This window comes from Aedes albopictus, chromosome 1 (genome assembly GCF_035046485.1).
Source record: "Aedes albopictus strain Foshan chromosome 1, AalbF5, whole genome shotgun sequence".
Lineage (NCBI taxonomy): Eukaryota > Metazoa > Arthropoda > Insecta > Diptera > Culicidae > Aedes > Aedes albopictus.
The window spans coordinates 72936614-72958185 of record NC_085136.1 but is presented as its reverse complement, the minus strand read 5'-3'; the positions used below and the strand labels follow the sequence as shown (position 1 = coordinate 72958185).

At 42.3% G+C, this 21572-nt stretch overlaps 1 protein-coding gene and 1 non-coding gene across 2 annotated transcripts in view; one reads left to right on the top strand and one right to left on the bottom strand.

The window, feature by feature from the left end:
* LOC109422128 (uncharacterized) overlaps window positions 1-21572 on the bottom strand; it is a 432211-nt gene that overhangs the window by 385950 nt on the left and 24689 nt on the right. The gene's annotated exons all lie outside the window — the stretch shown is intronic.
* On the top strand, window positions 11018-11089 carry Trnaa-agc (transfer RNA alanine (anticodon AGC)). The gene has a single exon. It is a non-coding gene; the product is annotated as a tRNA-Ala (tRNA).

Sequence of the window (21572 nt, the reverse complement as noted above, 5' to 3'; positions counted from 1 at the left end):
AAACAAGAAAATCATCCTCTAGAAACTATATACCTGGCAACAAATCCATACTCATGTTCTTTCGTCTCCTCTTTACGATACCCAGAGAGCTAAACGCGAGAGAGCGCACGAGCCTACGAATAGAGACCGTACTTTGCGTGTCTCTATATTCTAAGCCCTGCTACGAACCGTACGTAAACTTTTCGCTTTCGAGCCCTACTTAGCAGCGACCGGTGCGGTTCACTTCTTTGTTCGGGGCTCTACTTAACGTTAAAACGCTTGATTGAGCCCATGAGTGGGCTTGGTCTAAAGGTGCGATTATGAACTATTTTTAAGAGAATCGTAACTTTTTTTAAGAGAAAATCAATACATTTTCGTTATGCATGATCCTAAAATTGGGGAAGAAGGGAAAACTTTATTCATAACATATTCAAGCAAAGCTTGTCAATTTGAACCTATTATTTTTCTGCGTTTGTATTGTCACTCTATCACAGTTGTATGTCAGACAATTTGTTGTGTTATTCGTGTAACGATCTATGATATTATTTGGTTGAAAATTTCAAAGCAAGTGAAAATTTAAAAAAAAAAAATATTTGATGCAAACTAAAATAAATTCCTACCCATACAAAACAAGAAAATCATTCTCTAGAAACTATATACCTGGCAACAAATCCATACTCATGTTCTTTCGTCTCCTCTTTACGCTACCCAGAGATCTAAACGCGAGATAGCGCACGAGCCTACGGATAGAGACCGTACTTTGCGTGTCTCTATATTCTAAGCCCTGCTACAAACCGTACGTAAGCTTTTCGCTTTCGAGCTCTACTTAGCAGCGACCGGTGCGGTTCGCTTCTATGTCCGAGGCTCTACTTAACGTTAAAACGCTTGATGGAGCCCATGAGTGGGCTTGGTCTAAGTTTACAATACAAAGTTTCGTTGTTACCAAGACTACTAAGAAATAGCTTGTTTAAAACAGGATTTAACATTTATTGAACAACATTTTACATGAGAGATAACATTAGCATTTAGCATTAACTTTCTACAAATACTGGTGAACAACATTTTTGAGATTTACATGAATGCCATCTAAAACGTACATGGGAAATTGGAAATGTGCTGATTATGTCACAGTCCTACAACTGATACATATGTATCAAGTTGTTTCCGAGAAGTTATAATTAAATAAACGTATTGTTCTCATTGGTATGGAATTCTTTATTACACCACAAAACCATACCTCAAAAATGTTTGACAGTTCTCAGGTCACTTGACAGTTGTAACATAAGCAAAAAGAGAACGGCAACAAGATCGGTAAAGTAGAAAATACTGTTTGTCTCTATCTTGCCTGTATGTGATCTGTCAAGTGATCTGATAATTGTCAAACATTTTGAAGGTTAGGTATCGTGTTGTAATCAAGAATTTCGAAATGACTTTATTCATGTATTGTCACTAACTGAATCTGACTCGACACCGTTCCCAGTTGACAGTTGATCAGGTGTAGAATCAGTCACAGGTCAACAACAGTTTGTTATTTGTTAGGTATGCCTAATTCGGTTCAATGTCAAAATCATTTATATTTCATATCGATCCCATGGTATAGTAAGCATGGTTTTAAAAAACTATTCCACTTTTTCTTAGAACTTCATGTTTTTGTTTATATTAATCTGCTTCTTTTCAGACACACTGAGTAAAACTGTTTGTTTAATTTCAAAAAGTTTATTTATTTAAAATAAACATGAACGAACTGTGTCTGGAACTTGAACGATTCCTCCAATCACATCAGTTGAATGATGGACAATAAAGTTGCGGTCACCTAACCTAACAAGTCACGCCAACTAATTGAATGAGAATGCATTTGATTAGCATAAAACGCATTTGGAGAGGAGGTAGAGTCACAATCATACGTACGTATGCATTGTAAATATGTGAATGGTGATGGTGTGACGGGCAAGGGGTCTGTCAACCAGCCAACCGTATGTCACCGTAAACTGAATGAAACAAATGAAGTGACGATGAGTTGTTGTTGAACTTCGTTGGATATTTATGTGCACATCATTTGCAGCTGCAGCAGCGGCAGTGGAATGCACTTTGGTGGCGGCCGGTCGCTTTGCTTTGATGTTGGAGGCGGATGCATCATTTACCTCTTGGTAGTAGTAGGAAGTTGATCTCGGAATTGTAATCTCATCGAATTATCTATGGGCAAGGTCGCCGCGGAAGTGTTCTGAGTCACGGAACAATTGAGAGTGGATGAGGCAGTGTAATAATGTTTTTTTTTAGTTTAGTTATTTGTCATTTTCTCGTACAATAAAGTACTCCAACTGGGTGTCTCTGAAAGTCATATCATTTGACCTTAAATATGTATATTTTAAGGATCCTGTTCTATGTGATCTAGTCATATTTTTTATCAATCATTTTTTTTTCACAGTTTAAAGATGAGAATAAGACCTTTTGAGCAAGACAAAAAGATTTGAAATCGGCTTGAGTCTTTTTGAGATACTGAGTGTCAAAAATAACCAATTTTGAGAAAAAAAACCATGAATAACTTTTGAGGATATAGAATTTTACTGTCTTTAGAAAAAATAGGGCATTTTAAATGCACTAAATCTGCACGGAACAAAGTTTTTGAGAAAAATCAATGTACAAACAGTTATGGAAAAGAAAACTTTTTTTTGTGTCACCCTAATTATTTTCTTTAAAAAAATATCTCTGAAACCATAAGAAATAGCAATATGGTTTCTTCGGCAAAGTTGTTCAGAATTGAGTGTTTCTCAAGTTTGAGGAACATTGCATTGCTCTATGGAAACAGCGCAAAAGTTGACTTCGTGATCTTGTGAACCATTTGGACCACCCTAAGTACACATTATTGGCAGAAAAGTTAAAAAAAAAATTGAAGAAACTTTCCCGAAGACAGCATATAGCTAACACTAATTATTAAGGCGGAAATATTTTTCCAGTTAAATACGGTTCATGGACCATTGTGCATTGGTGCGTCTGATGGCAGGCGTAAAGTGATAGATTATCATTGTAAGAAGATTTCTGTAAAGCGGCATAGTTCGCTTGGTTGCATAACTTCTAGGCGTTATCTGATACCATGACACTGTATTGTGAAAGTTGGATGGAAGGATGAATCGGCTTTTTCAATCTGGTTCTGGGTTCTTGCGATAGCTATGAACATACGTTTACACATGAGATGTATATGTAGAGAAGAAAGTATGGAGACAGTAAAGAGAAAGATAAAAAGTAGGAAGAAAGGGACAAGTCAGGGCTTGAAACCAGGGCCTTCTGCATATGAATCAGAAGCGGTAGCCACTAGACCACCAAGCTCATTCCGAACTGCTTTTACTATTAGAACCAAAAAAGGCTAATATATTACTGCTTTTGTGTAACCGTATGAGAAATTCGGTTTGGCTGAAAAAATGTCCACCACCGCACTATCAGACCAACATCAGTCTTGAGTTGCCACCAAAACACCATCTGGATTCAGAGTTGTATGTATATGCTGTCACGGTCGCCATGTGCACCGTGTGTCCACCCACATGGTGACCGTGACAGCAGATACGGCACGGATTTTGGATACTGTTTAGGCAATATGTAGTACTGAGGTTGATTTTTTGGGAAACATCCGGCCTGTAAGTACTCAACTCCATGCGTGTTGACTGACATGTATCTTAGGCTTAACAATGAAGTCTTAGATTCAGATAATAATTGTGGAAGAGTGCAAAGTGTGAAAGTGTTCACGTGAAGCAGGTATCAGGTATCTATCAATTTCTATGAAGCTTTCAACTAGATCGGGTGGTTTTCGGTTTTCAAGTCGAGAACGAATTGTTTTCTACTCTCCCGACGACGTTTCGATTGATGGGTTTTGGCCTTTCCCAAGAGTTGTAGTGTCAATCGTCTCTCGTGTAGATTGTTGCTTAACCATTTTCGTTTGGTCTGCCTTTTCATTACCTGTTGTTTTTGAATGATGTATTAATAGTTTTAGTTTTGTTTGAGTTTCACAGCACTGGTAACACTCGTTTCAAAATGGTGATTTTCAAAAAAAAAATCGCGAAAATGATTTTCATAAAAGAAGGAAACTTCCAATAGACTTTTTGGGGATTTTTACATTGTTTCAAGAATAATATATTTTTTGTATTCTGAAAATGCTCTCTATGCTTCCAGTCCTCATTCTACAGTAACTCCAGAAAGACTGCAAAAAAATCGAGCAAACGGCATGCGCCCAAATGGCATTCGATCAAAAGACATTCGACCAAATGACCGAGAACTGGCCGGAAGAGAACTAATTTCGGGCGTCACCTCCTGTTTGGAACTGAGCACACCAGTCAAAATAACAATGCACCCCTCACACACTTCCACGAAAAAGCGAGATCAGTTGAGGAAAAATAGCAAGTGCAGGGGCTGGGCATCAAACCCATGGCCGGCCATACGTTTAAGAAGCGAATGTGTGACCAACTGCGCCACGGGGCCTGGCAAATGCAAGGAATTATCGCATGGATTTCTGCACTACTGTACGTATTACATACTGTCACACCGACGATATATGAAGGTTATACTTTCATTACATCAGTAATTTTCCACTATTTGATTTTCGAGTTACGAATCCCAATAATTTTACCGCTAAGGTTTTAAGAATTGGAATGCCGCTTAATGAACCTGATTTCTAAGTATTCCCACTCACTTCAAGCACAACTCAATCACACAGCCAGTCTGTTCTACCATTTATTGCCCTCTCTACTCAGAAAAAAATCACTTTCGTTCAGCATGATAAACTTTTCTAGCGACTTCTGTCGGCTGAGAAAAAAAAATCTAGGTATATTAATTCCTTCCTCATAACTCTACTACTGAAGGAAATAACCCGTTGTCAATTATTTCCCTGATGGTAGCAGGACCAAGGCAGCACTCACTTGTCGTCGTCGTCGTCGATTAATATTCCACTCCCAATGCCTAATCCATATGGATTTCAGCACCACCACCGGACCCGTCCGTCAATCGTCGACGTCGCGTCGTGAGAATTAATGCTCGCCACGCCAGGTCAGTCAATGTAGAAGATGGATAATCAACTTAGCGATGCAGTTCTCCGAGCCATTAGACACAATTACCTCCGTGGTGGTGGAGCCATAGCAGCTCACTAGAGTCGAATTAATTGTCGGACGAATCGAATCAGATATGGTGAATTAATAATAATAATGTTCTCCCTTGTCACCCTCGCGTCCTCCGCGATGTCGAGCGTCTTCAAAGTCGTTGGCTGTCGATCGCGCCGCGACAAGTGATCACGACATTTATTGAGACTTTTATTAAGCGAGGCTAGGGCGTGCGGAGCCTCTCCTCCTTCCTAATCCATTGACATTCGCGTTACTCTCTAAGCACAGTTTGCACAAGTTTTTTTCTTCTAAAATGATGATGACGACGCTGCTTGTTTGGAATTCTGTGCTGCAGAAACACTAGGGATATCTGCGCCGTGATTCACGCTAATAATAACTGCCGGCGACGCCGGGGTTGATGGGGTTTAGATTTTTCCCACAGCCACCCTCCGTTCGTTCATTGGCGATGATGGTGACTACTTAAGACGACTTAATTGGAAAGGTGGGAATGAAAGCGTTATAGCTAATGGTGCGCTCCCGCTTGACGTTGTCGCCGTCGATGCCGACGACGACGACGACGACGTTTCCTTCAATATTTGCACTTAAATGGAACTGCACTCGATGAGATGGCGAGGTTTGCCTTCATTTCTAGAAAAGGACATGGCACCACTGGCAGGCACTGTCTGGAGGTTGAGGAAATGAATCATTGCTAATATGGGCACCGATGGTGGCTGGGACTTCTATTAGAAAAAGATGGAAGGCTATGAATATAAATTAGTAATCTGTTCATACTAAAGATGTTTCAAATTTTATTTCTACTAATATTATGGCTATACTATGGCACTAGAATTAACGTGGATTCAAGGGTTCAACTGAATCCAAAACTCCAAAGGGCGTAGCCAGCTTTTCGGTCAGGGGGTGTTGTATTTTGTACAATACGTTAAAAAAAGCTCGCCTGATCTACATTAATCAACGTGGTGCTGGTAGCGGTGAGTATATTCCTGAAATGATGATTGAAAGATTTCTGAAATTTCCGAAGGAACTCCTGAACGAATTTTTGAAGAGAACCTGAGAGGCTTTTCTAAAGAAATCATTTGAAAAATTCCTGGAACAATCCCTGGAAGAATGCCTGGAGGAAGCCCGGTAGAATCCTTAGTCTACCTGGAGGAATTCCTGTATAAATGGGAGGAATAGCTAGAGAAATATCTGAAAAGATCTCATTAAGAAAACCTAGAAGAAATCCTAGATAAATTTCTGGAGGATTCCTTGAAGGAAGTTCTGGAGAAATTCTGGGAGGAATTCTGGGAGGAATCCCTAGAAAAATTTCAGAAGAAATCTCTTGAAGGATTCCTAGAGGAAATCTTGGAGAAATTTCAGAATCCTTGGAGGAATTCTTAGAGAAATCCTCGAAGGAATTGCTGGAGGATTTCCGGAAGAAATTCCTGAGACAATCTCTAGAGAGAATCCTGGAGATATGCCTGGAGAAAATTCTGAACAAATTCCTGGCGTAATTCATGGAAAGACCCAGCAGGAATTTCCGGAGAAATTTCTTCGATGAACTCTTGGAGCAATCCCTGGAAAAAATCCTGGAGGAATTGCCGGTGAAATCTCCAGAGGAGTTCTGGGAGAAATTGCTGGAGAAATTTCTGAAAAAATCCCTTGAGAAATTCCAGGAGGAGTTTCTGGAAGAACCCTTGGAGAAATTTCTGGAGGATTCCCTGGAGGAATCTCTGGGAATATCCCTGGAGAAATCTGTGAAGGAAACCCTGAAGCAATTCCTGAGCGAATCTCTGGAGGAATTCCTGGAGTAATGACTGGAGGAATCCCTGAGAAGTTCATAAAAGTATTCCTGGAGAATTTCCTGGAAGAAGCTATGAAGAAATCCCTAGAGGATTTCCTGAAGAAATTCCTGGAGGAATTGCCAACATAGTTTCTGGAAGATGTCCAGGAGCAATTCCTGGAGAAATTCCTAGACGAATTCCTGAATAAATTCCTGGGGTATTTCCTGGAAGAATTCCTGTAGGAGTTCCTGGATAAAATCCTGGAGGAATGCCTGGAAAACCCCTACAGGTATTCCTGTGGTCATTGCTGGAGGAATCTCTAGAAGAATTCTTGGAAGAATTACTGGATGGATTCCTAGAAGAATCTACAGAGGAATTCTGAGAGATTTGTATTTCTATTTCTATTATTGTTCTATTTCTGAAAAAAAAATCCCTTAGGAAATTCCTGGAGGAAAAATCATTGAAGGAATTCCTGAAAAAAAAAAACCTAGGGAAATTCTTGAAAAAAATTGTGTAGAAATTCCTGGATAAAATCCTGGAGGAATGACTGGGGGAATTACTTAAGGAATTCTTGAAAGAAATACTGGATACATTTCTAGAGAAATCTCTAGAGGAATTCTAAGAGATTCCTATTATTTTTCTATTTCTGGAAAAATCCCTTGAAAACATCCTGGAGGAATTTCTGGCGGAATTTCTGGAAAAATCCCCGAAGGAATTTCTTAAGGAATCTCTGGGGGAATCCATGAACAAATTTGAGAAAAAATCTCTGGAGGAATCTCTAGACGAATTCCTGGAGGAATATTGGAGGAATCCATGAAAAATTCCTGAAGGTATTCCTGGAGATTTTCCTGTAAGAATTTCTGAAGAAATCCCTAAAGGATTTGCTGGAAGAATCTATAGAGGAACTTCTGGAGGATTCCCTGGAGGAATCTTCGAAGGATTTCCTGGAGGAATCCCTGGAGAAATTCGAAGAGAAATCCCCGGAGGAATCCCTGAAGCAATTCATGAAGGAATCTCAGGAGAAATCCCTGGAGAAATGCCTGGAGGAATCATTTAAAAATTCCAGAGGGTATTCCTGGAGAATTTCTTGGGAGTATATCTGAAAAAAGTCCCTAGAAGATTCAGAAAAAAATCCTGGAGAAATTGCTGACATAATTTCTGAAGGATGTTTCCGTGCAATTCTTAGATCAATTCCTAGAGCAATTGCTGGGGGAATTCCTGGCGGAGTTCCTGGAGTAATTCCTGGATAAAATCCTGGAGGAATTTCTGGAGGTTTTCCTTTGGGAATTGCTGGAGGAATCCTTGATAGAATTCCTGGAGGAATCTTTGATGGAGAAATCTTAGGAGAAATTCTTGCAACAATTACTGGATGATATTTTTTTACTAAAATATGTCCGATGACGAACCCTCCAAATTGTTTCGTGAATGTAGAAATAAAAATATTATTGCCAAAAGGTACCTCTAGAACTTGGGTCGAACCTTTCAATATTTCACGAGACGCGACGCGATATAAGACATGACACGGCTTCCAATACTTGTTGGGCAAATACACGAAAAATGGAACGAGCTCACCGATAAATATCCATCCGAATGCTCAGTGGTTATGTGCTCCTAATCGACGGGCTCAAAAGCAGAATCTTGACTATAACTGGCTTCGCCACCACTAATATCACAGCCACAGGGAAACCCCGTTCCCAAAAACAAGACGAAGAAAAAGTCATAAAATCATAAAATGTGTTGCTTCATTATATCATGACTACAAGTCATAATATCATGACGAAAACGACAAATATCATAAATATTTTTTACAATTTTCATAAAAAAGGGATGGTTGCCAAATACGTTACGACAAACCTTTTCTTGTTTACCTTTATACAACATTATGACGCTGAGTCATAAAAACATAAAATGACGGCATGAAGCAATGTAACAGAACAAACAGGTGCAAGCTTTGTACCCATCACCGTCGTCACCCAGCGTCCATCGGTGGATAGCGGAAGAGGTTCACGCACACTGTCAGTGGACTATGCGTTGCTGAGTTCACACCAAGTCCTTCGGTCGATGGTAAAGTGTTACCTAGGCCGCAAAAACAACCGATTGGAAAGCGGTTTCCATATTTTTTCGATGGATCCGAAACAAGCTCCGAAATCATAAATTATAAGTACAAATATCATACATGAGGCTTATGATTTCATAAATTTTCGTCAAGTTTCTGCAATACTTGCGGCATGATTTCATGCCGTAAACTTATAATTATTAGCACTGAACATAAAAAACGTAACGTTGAAGTTATGTTACGGCAAAACTCGTCATGATATTTATCATGCCGATTTTTTTAATGGGTATTGAATCAGCCGCTACTTCGGCTACTTTTATTCTTGAATCACTTAACCTAATTTACAGCTCTTTTCTCCACTAGGGCACTGCGTGAGCGATTCCAATTGGAAGGTGTACTTACAATTTGTACAGCGCCTAAATGTATTCTATTCTTATTCTACTATATCCAATTGGTTGCGTCGCTTTCACTTTCTATCCTATCATGGTAGAATGATGAGCACGAGGAAGCTGATGTGTGGCTATAGGTTGTTCCAGTTTCCAGTCCGTTTGGGGGTCCATTATGAGTTGCCGTTCGTCGATGTCCAAGTATCCGGCCCAGACAACGAGGAATCGCATATGAAACCACGCTGTACCACGCTGTAAAGTACTATTTTAAGTCACTATCGCATATATGTATGGCAGACGGACAATTTTCATCGCATATGATGTTACTTTTTGAACTTATTACGATGTATCAAGTAAAGTCATATAAAAATACAAATCAACTTTTTTAGGGTATGAGTACATCGTAGTAGATGATATTTTTATGTTTTATTGCGATGAACTTTACTTATTCGTAAAAGCGTGCGAGCGAACTCGTAAAGAGTCAAATGAATTCGCATAATTGCGTACTGCGATGATTATACGACTTTGCTTGGTGCGTTTTATATTGCGCCAATTTAACTCGCATTGATGTATAGATAAAATCACATAAAAGTACAAATGAACTCGGTAAAGTGTGCATACAAACTCGCATGAGCTATAAGCGTTTTTGTTGACATAATGCGATTTGATATGTAATAACAATTAAAGAGTTGCTGTTGGACTGTACATAGATGTAGTGCCAAAAAGCTACAAGAAAGTGAACAGCTATAACTATGGTTACAAAGTCATCATTATTTGTTTTGTTGGCGTGGTAATCAATAATGGGAGGCGTTAGCCAGAGGAAGGCAGTGTAATCTGTGCGGGAAATGGTGTTTCGTCGTTTTTAGCCTGCCAAACACGTACAGCGCAAGTGAACCAAGTGCATTCCAACAAACTCTGAGGTGAGTTAGAATATCATGATAATTAACCAGCTTGTTTCATAAGTAGAGTTTAGTGTTGAGTGTGAAGTGTGGCTCGACAATCCAGAGGTCATTAGTTCGATATCGAGCTTACAATAATTTTTCAACGCGAACGACGCGTTTGATCGCCTTCCAGGTAGCAATTGTTCTTCCTCTACAAGTGGTTGAGGAAGCGGTGCCTGTATGATAGGGATACAGTTTCAAACAATAAACAAATCTCAATTTCTTGATTTTGCTTTGGCTGACCAAGCCATGTGGGAAATTACACTGTTGAAAATGCTTTGACATCCATGTGCACAACAGAACATGTGCTCGATGAACAAATTGAGATTTGAAATTATGAAAAGAAATCCACGTACTCCGGTGAGACTCGAACTCACGACTCCCAATTCGCTAGACGGGCGCTTCTATTCCTTCAAGCTACGGAGTCACTCGACTATCTCCGTCGCCAGCAGGCCTAGAACTGAACTCGATTCCACAATCGCACATGGTTATCTTCTCCGTAGCTTGAAGGAATAGAAGCGCCCGTCTAGCGAATTGGGAGTCGTGAGTTCGAGTCTCACCGGAGTACGTGGATTTCTTTTCATAATTTCAAATCTCAATTTGTTCATCGAGCACATGTTCTGTTGTGCACATGGATGTCAAAGCATTTTCAACAGTGTAATAAACAAATCGCTTTCGCTCTTCGTACAGATGTACAACAGAGATGGTTATATTTGCGGTTTAGGAGAAGATGATATAGATCGATGAGATTAGAATTGAGCCTTATGACAATTAAGTTGCCGGGTCATTAATTGGCTCGGTAGCTTAGTTGGTATAGCACTTGTCTAGCGAATAAGGGTCGTGAGTTCAAATCTCACCTGAGCTGTGGATTTTTTCCCAATTTAACCAATAATTTACCCATCTGTACATATGTACGTTGAGTTATTTGAAATTCATAAAAAAAAATATATTTTTAAGTCGCATAAGATGCTGAATTACGTCGCAATAGGGCATACGGTACATCGTATAAGATATCGCTTCAAGTCATATAGTTTTATTATTATTCCACCAATGCACGTATAGCGCCTCTACTTTTGTACGCATAAGGCACTTTTACTGCTTCTTATGCGATGTAACTTTAACGCATAAAAGCACGTATAACATGAACATAAACTTCATTATATCCCAACTAACAATCGCAAGCCGCAAACCAGCATGCATGCTGAATTGTTGCTTTATAATAGTAATAATTGCTGAACTAAAATTATGCTGTACACATAACTGTACAAATGTTTTTTCAATTGAAAAAGTAGCCAATGTTCAACCTTTCGTATCGGTAACAACAATTATAAATTTAAACACTTTTCAAGCGTTTAGTAATATTTTTGTTCGACTTGCAGTTATTTCTTTACAAAATAGTTTAACAAGACCTTTTTCTGTTTCTTGTCAAGTACATGCAAAAATTAGAACATGTATCTGTACAATGTGTTTTTCACAAGTCAAATAAGCGCTTCCGTTTCATCATACTTCGACTCAGTGTACAGGATGAAAAACACGTGTTTTTTTACTGAACATCAGCTGAATTAACGTGTTCTTCAGTTGTTAACCATAAACAGAACATTATTCACCACTGCTGAATAGGAGTCAAAGTGTAATCATTATACAACCACGGGAAGTTTATGTTTTGATTTGAGCGCGTCAATTCATCATCTCTAGGATGGCGCAGATAGGAAGGCAAGCGGCTGGCAATCGATGGGTCTCGAGTTCGAATCTTGATTTAGGTAAATGTATTTGTAGTTATTATTTCAAAATAGTTGTTCACAACATAGTGTCAATCATAAACTCTCGTAGAAATTGAAAAATTTTGCATTTTATTTTTTTTAAATCATTTTTGCAGTAGCTGAATAACAGCTTTACTATCAGTTTGTAAAATGTTTTAAACAACAAACAGTTCAGTTGGTACACAACACTATGCTTTATTGTTTCTCCAAATTTGTGTGAACAAAACCCGAACAAATGTTGTGCCTGAAAATTATCCAAATGTTATTCAGCACCATGCTGAATTAATTCGTCGTAAAGGTGCTTGTAAAAAGAGTAATTGTTAGTTGGGATGTGCATATTGGTTGTCTGGGGGGTCCATTTGAGCCATTGTCTCAGAAGAGGGTCAGTGTCAGCTATTCTCAGGGGGAAAGAACATCTGACGAAAGTGCCGAGGCTGGGATTGAACCCATGACCATTAGGCCTGTCCACCTTTTCGAAAATGTTCTCTGATTCTTAAATCCACCCCCATATTTTGATTGGCATCCTAAAAGAAGTAACTGGTCAAAATTTCAGCCAAATCCATCGAAATTAAGAGGTGCATCAAATCAATTTTGTGTTTTTCGACTATTTTTGAACTTAAAAAAATCCTAACTACGCTAAAACTTGTCAAAACTTAATTCTTTTAGTAGAAATTGAAAGCTATACTTGTTTGCTACAACTTCTTCGAACAACGTGTGCCAACAGAATTGAAGGAAACATGTGTAATTATCACATTTGTAATCAGAAAAACCCTCAAAAGTTGATTTTTTGATAGATTTCGTTTTGGAACACCCTAATGCCTAATATACGTAATAAGTTTGATATTTTAAAATGGCATCATATTCTCTCATGTTTTTTGGTTATTTGCTTCTTTGACACCATTTGAAAATCTCTTTAATAAAGACAAATCAATAAATTCGAAGAGTTTGGCGACCATGGGAATGTGTTTAGTGGGTCGAGGAGAGAGTAGTCCTGGCTTTTACTTTTGTAAAAGCATTATCCAAAAAAAAGCCTTTAATTGAATGGCCTTAACCCCATACTACCGTAACCGTCATGTTCAGGTGTCTTGAGCAAGTTTTTTCCCATAGTTTAAAAGAAAAAAAAATATGTATAGATTCATCAAGGGTTCTAACTTCTAAATCTCTAGTTACGAAGAAACTATATTAAAAATTTGGATGAACGCGTGTGGTATAAGATCAACAATTTAAGAATATAAGTGCAAAGATTACACCAAAACACCACTGTATTCATCTGAATGATACAGTTAATATATGTTATATTATCACTATTTTGATCCGACATGATTTTTCATATTGCATGACATAAGGGAATAATGTACTGCCCAATCTGATAATATCCATTTTCTGATGGCGTGAAAAGTTCTAAATATCACAGCAAATAGCGATTCGTTTTTCAGTAGCTTGAAATTCTATGAAGAAGAACCAGCCCGTTCAACATGGCCTACGTAAGCAGCGTCGCGTTCAAAATATACTTTGCGTTATTCTTTCCACTGAGGGCAATGTCGATAGACATAACACCGGATATCAGCTTTCATGGGTTCGAGCAAACCAAAGCATTCGACATACTTCGTAGCAATTATCGCGTTCGAAAGTTCAATAGCACCTGTGCCGTTTTGAACGGAACTATGGACATATTCGAAGATCTTTACAATAACACCACGGTGGGTAGTTCGATTCTTTAACCTAATTTTACCACACCCAATTGATTCCATTTTCCCTTTTCAAACACCACTAGCTAAAGGCAACTATCGCATTCAGTCGATTGGGCAACAATCAGTACAATATATCGCCGATGAAAATAGCCGAACAACCGATATGCGATTACATAAATGAAACGTATCGGGAAAAGCAGTATATGTTCGAGAACACCTCAAATTTTCCCCGGGTCAGCGGGGACGGATTGTGTCCGTATCCGGCCGGGCATTACTGGCTGAAAAACCTGGGGCTCGATGCCACCAAGCTGCGGTGGGGATTCCCGGAAGGCCTTTATCGTATTACGCTAGTGATGACGACAGTACCGAACAGAATCGTGGAATTTATTTTCTATTTGAAATTGTCGAGGGAATCGTTTTGGTAATGGCGATTCTTGCACGGTGAAGGTGTTAAGCACTTCTACAGACAACTAGCAAAATATCACCATTTAAGTGCATTTTTAAATATAACCTCGATAATATAATACTTGTTTTATTATGAACCAGCTCGACAAGTTTTCAAAAAAAAAAATCCGGGCTTCGAGAGGAGTCACAAATTAACCGAGTTTTAGAACCTTCCAGAGCCCATCGACTTCAAAGCGGCATACGACAGTATCGACCGCACAGAGCTATGGAAAATCATGGACTTTCCTGGGAAGCTGACTAGACTGATTAAAGCAACGATGGACGGTGTGCAAAACTGCGTAAGGGTTTCGGGTGAACTATCCAGTTCATTTGGATCTCGCCGGGGACTGCGACAAGGTGACGGACTCTCATGCCTACTCTTCAACATCGCTCTGGAAGGTGTGATGCGACGAGCCGGGCTTAACAGCCGGGGAACGATTTTCACAAAATCCGGTCAATTTGTGTGCTTTGCGGACGACATGGACATTATCGCCAGAACATTTGGAACGGTCGCAGAGCTATACACTAGCGTGGTTCAAAAAATCGTTTTTGCTCCACACCGCCTATTCGATTCCTAATCAGATTGTATGCCTTCTCCCAAAAATTGAGCTCATTTGGTTGAAAATTGAGACTGCACAAGCCCTTCAAAGTTTGTATGGGAATTACTATGGGAAAACGATGTTTTTCATTCAATCGACCGTAGCATTTCCACAAGTGCCCTAGTGGGTTAGTCGACCCTTGGTAATCCTAGGTTGCTCTATCAGCTACAACTTTTCCGAAGACCGCATTTAAATCGGAGGCCTCATTAATTAGTTACCGATTTTCATCCAGAATCGAAATCTTTACTCATGATGGTTAAACTATTCGGTGGGCATCACTGCATTTTACAGTGAAACATAGTAGCCATGATTTCAGTGTGCTATCTTTGGCGCCATATGCAGCAATGTTGCCTGCTGGGAAGCTGGAGGATCACTGTTAAAGTTTGTCCAGTTGGATACAAATCGATAACTAATTAATGAGGCGTGCGATTTGAATGCGGTCTTCGGCAAAGTTGTAGCTGATAGAGTAGTTTAGGATCACCAAGGGTCGACTAACCCACTAGGGCACTTGTGGAAATGCTACGGTCGATTGAATGAAAAACATCGTTTTCCCATAGTAATTCCCATACAAACTTTGAAGGGCTTGTGCAGTCTCAATTTTCAACCAAATGAGCTCAATTTTTGGGAGAAGGCATACAATCTGGTTAGGAATCGAATAGGCGGTGTGGAGCAAAAACGATTTTTTGAACCACGCTACTATACACCCGCTTGAAATGCGAAGCAGTAAAGGTCGGACTGTTGGTAATTGCGTCTAAAATAAAGTACATGTTGGCAGGCGGAAACAAACACGACCAGTAGGCGAATTCCGCGGCGCACTTTTTCTTCGAAGAAACGAAAATTTTCTTGCTGGTGGGCAATGGAAGAAAATTTCTTCTCTTCGAAGAAACTGTGTGCCGGAATTCGGCCACAGGTCATCAGCCATTTCTTCAGAAATTTCTCTAGGAATTCATTCCGAGACTTCTCCAGAAACTCGTTCGGGGATTGCCCAAGCAATTTATTCCTGGGATTCCTCCAGGAATTCCTTATGTGGTTTCCCAAGAAATTTATTCCAGAACTCTAGGAGTTCCTTCTGTGATTTCTCAGGGAGCTTCGTCTGAGATTCTTCCAAGGGTTTCTTCAGAAGTTCCCTCTGCGATTCTTCCAGAAGCTTTTTTCCCCACTAGATTTACAAGTGGGACCGCTCCATGAGCTCCTTCTGACTATGCGGGATTCTTTCAGGCATTCCTTCGCGGTTTATCCGCAAACTTTCTCCAGGAGTATTTTTATCTGGGGTACCGCGTAAAAATAAAACTCAGTTCAAAATTCGTAGAACCGCGTAAAAAAAGTCTCACCATTTCTCGACGAATCATGCAAAAGTAAGGCGATGAAAAAAAAATTGTATGAAGTTTTCATATACGCAGCCACGTAAATGAAAACCGCGTAAAAAAAGACCTGACTGTAGTTCTTTATGAGATTCTTCCGAGGCTTTATTTAAGATACTTTCAGAAGTTCCATCTGGGATTCTTTCAGAAGCTTCTTCTGAGATTGCGTAAGAAGGTTCCATCTAGGATTGCTCCAGGAACTCCTTCCAGGATTTTTTCTGAGTTTCCTTCTGGGACATCAAGTCATTCCGTTTGGGGTTCTTCAGGAGTTCTGGAAATCCTCCAGAAGCTCCTTCCAAGATTCTCCAATTATTTTCTGTTAGTATAGGAGGAAAGTCAGAACGAACTTCGGGAGGAGATCCTTACGTATATTTACGTATGCTTTCCCAACAATCTAGTGGAGATTTCTCTGAAATTTCGTGAATATTCCCCATAGAATTTCGCAGAGTCCCCCGGAATCTCGTAAAGATCCCCCTGAAATCTCGTGGAGATTCTTGGAGAATTTCTTGGAGATTCCCTCTGGAATCTCGTGGAGATTCCCTCTGGAATGTCGTGGAGATTCCCTCTGGAATCTCGTGGAGATTCCCTCTGGAATCTCATGGAGATTCCCTCTGGAATCTCATGGAGATTCCCTCTGGAATCTCGTGGGGATGCCCTCTGGAACCTCGTGGAGATGCCCTCTAGAACCACGTGGAGATTTCCTCTGGAATCTCGTGAAGATTGGAATCTCGCAGAGATTCCCCCTGGAATCTCGCAAAGATTCGCCCTGGAATCTCCCGAGAATCTCGTGGAGATTCCCTCTGGAATCTCGTGGATATTCCCTCTGGAATCTCGTGGAGATTCCCTCTGGAATCTCGTGGAGATTCCCTCTGGAATCTCGTGGGAATGTCCTCTGGAACCTCGTGGAGATGCCCTCTGGAACCTCGTGGAGATTCCCTCTGGAACCTCGTGGAGATTCCCTCTGGAACCTCGTGGAGATTCCCTCTGGAATCTCGTGGAGATTCCCTCTGGAATCTCGTGGAGATTCCCTCTGGAATCTCGTGGAGATTCCCTCTGGAACCTCGTGGAGATTCCCTCCGGAATCTCGTGGAGATTCCCTCCGGAATCTCGTGGAGATTCCCTCCGGAATCTCGTGGAGATTCCCTCCGGAATCTCGTGGAGATTCCCTCCGGAATCTCGTGGAGATTCCCTCCGGAATCTCGTGGATATTCTCTCCGGAATCTCGTGGAGATTCCCTCCGGAATCTCGTGGAGATTCCCTCCGGAATCTCGTGGAGATTCCCTCCGGAATCTCGTGGAGATTCCCTCCGGAATCTCGTGGAGATTCCCTCCGGAATCTCGTGGAGATTCCCTCCGGAATCTCGTGGAGATTCCCTCCGGAATCTCGTGGAGATTCCCTCCGGAATCTCGTGGAGATTCCCTCCGGAATCTCGTGGAGATTCCCTCCGGAATCTCGTGGAGATTCCCTCCGGAATCTCGTGGAGATTCCCTCCGGAATCTCGTGGAGATTCCCTCCGGAATCTCGTGGAGATTCCCTCCGGAATCTCGTGGAGATTCCCTCCGGAATCTCGTGGAGATTCCCTCCGGAATCTCGTGGAGATTCCCTCCGGAATCTCGTGGAGATTCCCTCCGGAATCTCGTGGAGATTCCCTCCGGAATCTCGTGGAGATTCCCTCCGGAATCTCGTGGAGATTCCCTCCGGAATCTCGTGGAGATTCCCTCCGGAATCTCGTGGAGATTCCCTCCGGAATCTCGTGGAGATTCCCTCCGGAATCTCGTGGAGATTCCCTCCGGAATCTCGTGAAGATTCCCTCCGGAATCTCGTGGAGATTCCCTCCGGAATCTCGTGGAGATTCCCTCCGGAATCTCGTGGAGATTCCCTCCGGAATCTCGAGGAGATTCCCTCCGGAATCTCGAGGAGATTCCCTCCGGAATCTCGAGGAGATTCCCTCCGGAATCTCGAGGAGATTCCCTCCGGAATCTCGAGGAGATTCCCTCCGGAATCTCGAGGAGATTCCCTCCGGAATCTCGAGGAGATTCCCTCCGGAATCTCGAGGAGATTCCCTCCGGAATCTCGAGGAGATTCCCTCCGGAATCTCGAGGAGATTCCCTCCGGAATCTCGAAGAGATTCCCTCCGGAATCTCGAGGAGATTCCCTCCGGAATCTCGTGGAGATTCCCTCCGGAATCTCGTGGAGATTCCCTCCGGAATCTCGTGGAGATTCCCTCCGGAATCTCGTGGAGATTCCCTCCGGAATCTCGTGGAGATTCCCTCCGGAATCTCGTGGAGATTCCCTCCGGAATCTCGTGGATATTCCCTCTGGAATCTCGTGGAGATTCCCTCCGGAATCTCGTGGAGATTCCCTCCGGAATCTCGTGGAGATTCCCTCCGGAATCTCGTGGAGATTCCCTCCGGAATCTCGTGGAGATTCCCTCTGGAATCTCGTGGAGATTCCCTCCGGAATCTCGTGGAGATTCCCTCCGGAATCTCGTGGAGATTCCCTCCGGAATCTCGTGGAGATTCCCTCCGGAATCTCGTGGAGATTCCCTCCGGAATCTCGTGGAGATTCCCTCCGGAATCTCGTGGAGATTCCCTCCGGAATCTCGTGGAGATTCCCTCCGGAATCTCGTGGAGATTCCCTCCGGAATCTCGTGGAGATTCCCTCCGGAATCTCGTGGAGATTCCCTCCGGAATCTCGTGGAGATTCCCTCCGGAATCTCGTGGAGATTCCCTCCGGAATCTCGTGGAGATTCCCTCCGGAATCTCGTGGAGATTCCCTCCGGAATCTCGTGGAGATTCCCTCCGGAATCTCGTGGAGATTCCCTCCGGAATCTCGTGAAGATTCCCTCCGGAATCTCGTGGAGATTCCCTCCGGAATCTCGTGAAGATTCCCTCCGGAATCTCGAGGAGATTCCCTCCGGAATCTCGAGGAGATTCCCTCCGGAATCTCGAGGAGATTCCCTCCGGAATCTCGAGGAGATTCCCTCCGGAATCTCGAGGAGATTCCCTCCGGAATCTAGAGGAGATTCCCTCCGGAATCTCGAGGAGATTCCCTCCGGAATCTCGAGGAGATTCCCTCCGGAATCTCGAGGAGATTCCCTCCGGAATCTCGAGGAGATTCCCTCCGGAATCTCGAGGAGATTCCCTCCGGAATCTCGAAGAGATTCCCTCCGGAATCTCGAGGAGATTCCCTCCGGAATCTCGTGGAGATTCCCTCCGGAATCTCGTGGAGATTCCCTCCGGAATCTCGTGGAGATTCCCTCCGGAATCTCGTGGAGATTCCCTCCGGAATCTCGTGGAGATTCCCTCCGGAATCTCGTGGAGATTCCCTCCGGAATCTCGTGGAGATTCCCTCCGGAATCTCGTGGAGATTCCCTCCGGAATCTCGTGGAGATTCCCTCCGGAATCTCGTGGAGATTCCCTCCGGAATCTCGAGGATATTCCCTCTGGAATCTCGTGGAGATTCCCTCCGGAATCTCGTGGAGATTCCCTCCGGAATCTCGTGGAGATTCCCTCCGGAATCTCGTGGAGATTCCCTCCGGAATCTCGTGGAGATTCCCTCCGGAATCTCGTGGAGATTCTCTCTGGAATCTCGTGGAGATACCCTCTGGAATCTCGTGGAGATTCCCTCTGGAATCTCGTGGAGATTCCCTCTGGAATCTCGTGGAGATTCCCTCTGGAATCTCGTGGAGATTCCCTCTGGAATCTCGTGGAGATTCCCTCTGGAATCTCGTGGAGATTCCCTCTGGAATCTCGTGGAGATTCCCTCTGGAATCTCGTGGAGATTCCCTCTGGAATCTCGTGGAGATTCCCTCTGGAATCTCGTGGAGATTCCCTCTGGAATCTCGTGGAGATTCCCTCTGGAATCTCGTGGAGATTCCCTCTGGAATCTCGTGGAGATTCCCTCTAGAATCTCGTGGAGATTCCCTCTGGAATCTCGTGGAGATTTTCTCTGGAATCTCATGGAGATTCCCAATGGAATCTCGTGGAGATTCTCTGTGGAATCTCGTGGAGATTCCCTGTGGAATCTCGTGGAGATTCTCTATGGAATCTCGTGGAGATTCTCTATGGAATCTCGTGGAGATTCCCTCCGGAATCTCGTGGAGATTCCCTCTGGAATCTCGTGGAGATTCCCTCTGGAATCTCGTGGAGATTCCCTTTGGAATCTCGTGGAGATTCCCTCTGGAATCTCGTGGAGATTCCCTCTGGAATCTCGTGTAGATTCCTTCTGGAATCTCGTGAAGATTTCCTCCGGAATCTCGTGGAGATTCTCTCTGGAATCTCGTGGAGTTTCCTCTGGAATCTCGTGGAGATTCCCTCTGGAATCTCGTGGAGATTCCCTCTGGAATCTCGTGGAGATTCCCTCTGGAATCTCGTGGAGATTCCCTCTGGAATCTCGTGGAAATTCCCTCTGGAATCTCGTGGAGATTCCCTCTGGAATCTCGTGGAGATTCCCTCTGGAATCTCGTGGAGATTCCCTCTGGAATCTCGTGGAGATTCCCTCTGGAATCTCGTGGAGATTCCCTCTGGAATCTCGTGGAGATTCCCTCTGGAATCTCGTGGAGATTCCCTCTGGAATCTCGTGGAGATTCCCTCCGGAATCTCGTGAAGGTTCCCTCCGGAATCTCGTGGAGATTTCCTCTTGGAGATTCCCCCTGGATCTTTTTAATATTTCCCCTAAAATTCTCCTAGTATTCCTCTAGAATTCCTTCCGAAATCTAGAGGAGATTTCCTCCTTTAATCTCGTGGAGATTCCCTTTTTGGGCACTGCTTGAGGATATAGAAGTTTTTAATTTAATTTTTCTTAGGATCCCGATCACTTAGAAAGATTGGTGCTTCGGCAAAGTTGTTTGATGTATCAAGGGCCTACAGTTACAGTTGAATAGCCATATGGTTCGAGTTTCTACCACAATTTCATAAAAAAAAATTGTTGAAGTTGCAATTATCCAAGACGTATGTCCAAAGCTCTAGAGAGTTGTATAGTAAGGAGAAACTGGTCTAGTAGAGTTGAAGCATATCTAGATTAAAACAAAAGACGTAAGAATGTAGTACCAACTAATCCGAAGCGCTTTGCCGAGTATTGCTACCCAAAAAGAAAAAAGTTGTCTAGAGCCGATACATCCCAACTAAATCAAAATCGAAGGCTTACAAATGTCGTTTCGATCAATCTAAGGCACTTTTCCGAATACTCCACCCCTCCATGATGCATATTCAATACACAAAGGTTATCATATCGAAATATACAACTGATCTAGACCAGTCAAAGTCGATCTAGACCAAGAATGTAGTTCCAATCAACCCGAAGTACTTTGCAGAAGACTCAAACCTTCTAGGATAAATATCGAGAAGACTAGAGTGTCATATATCTAGTTAGATCAGTTTCAGCAGATCTAGATCAAACCCAAAGACATAAAAGTATAGTATCAATCAATCTAGATAACTTTGCTGAAGATCCCAACCATCTAGGGTGCTTGGTCAGAGCACTGACGAAGAT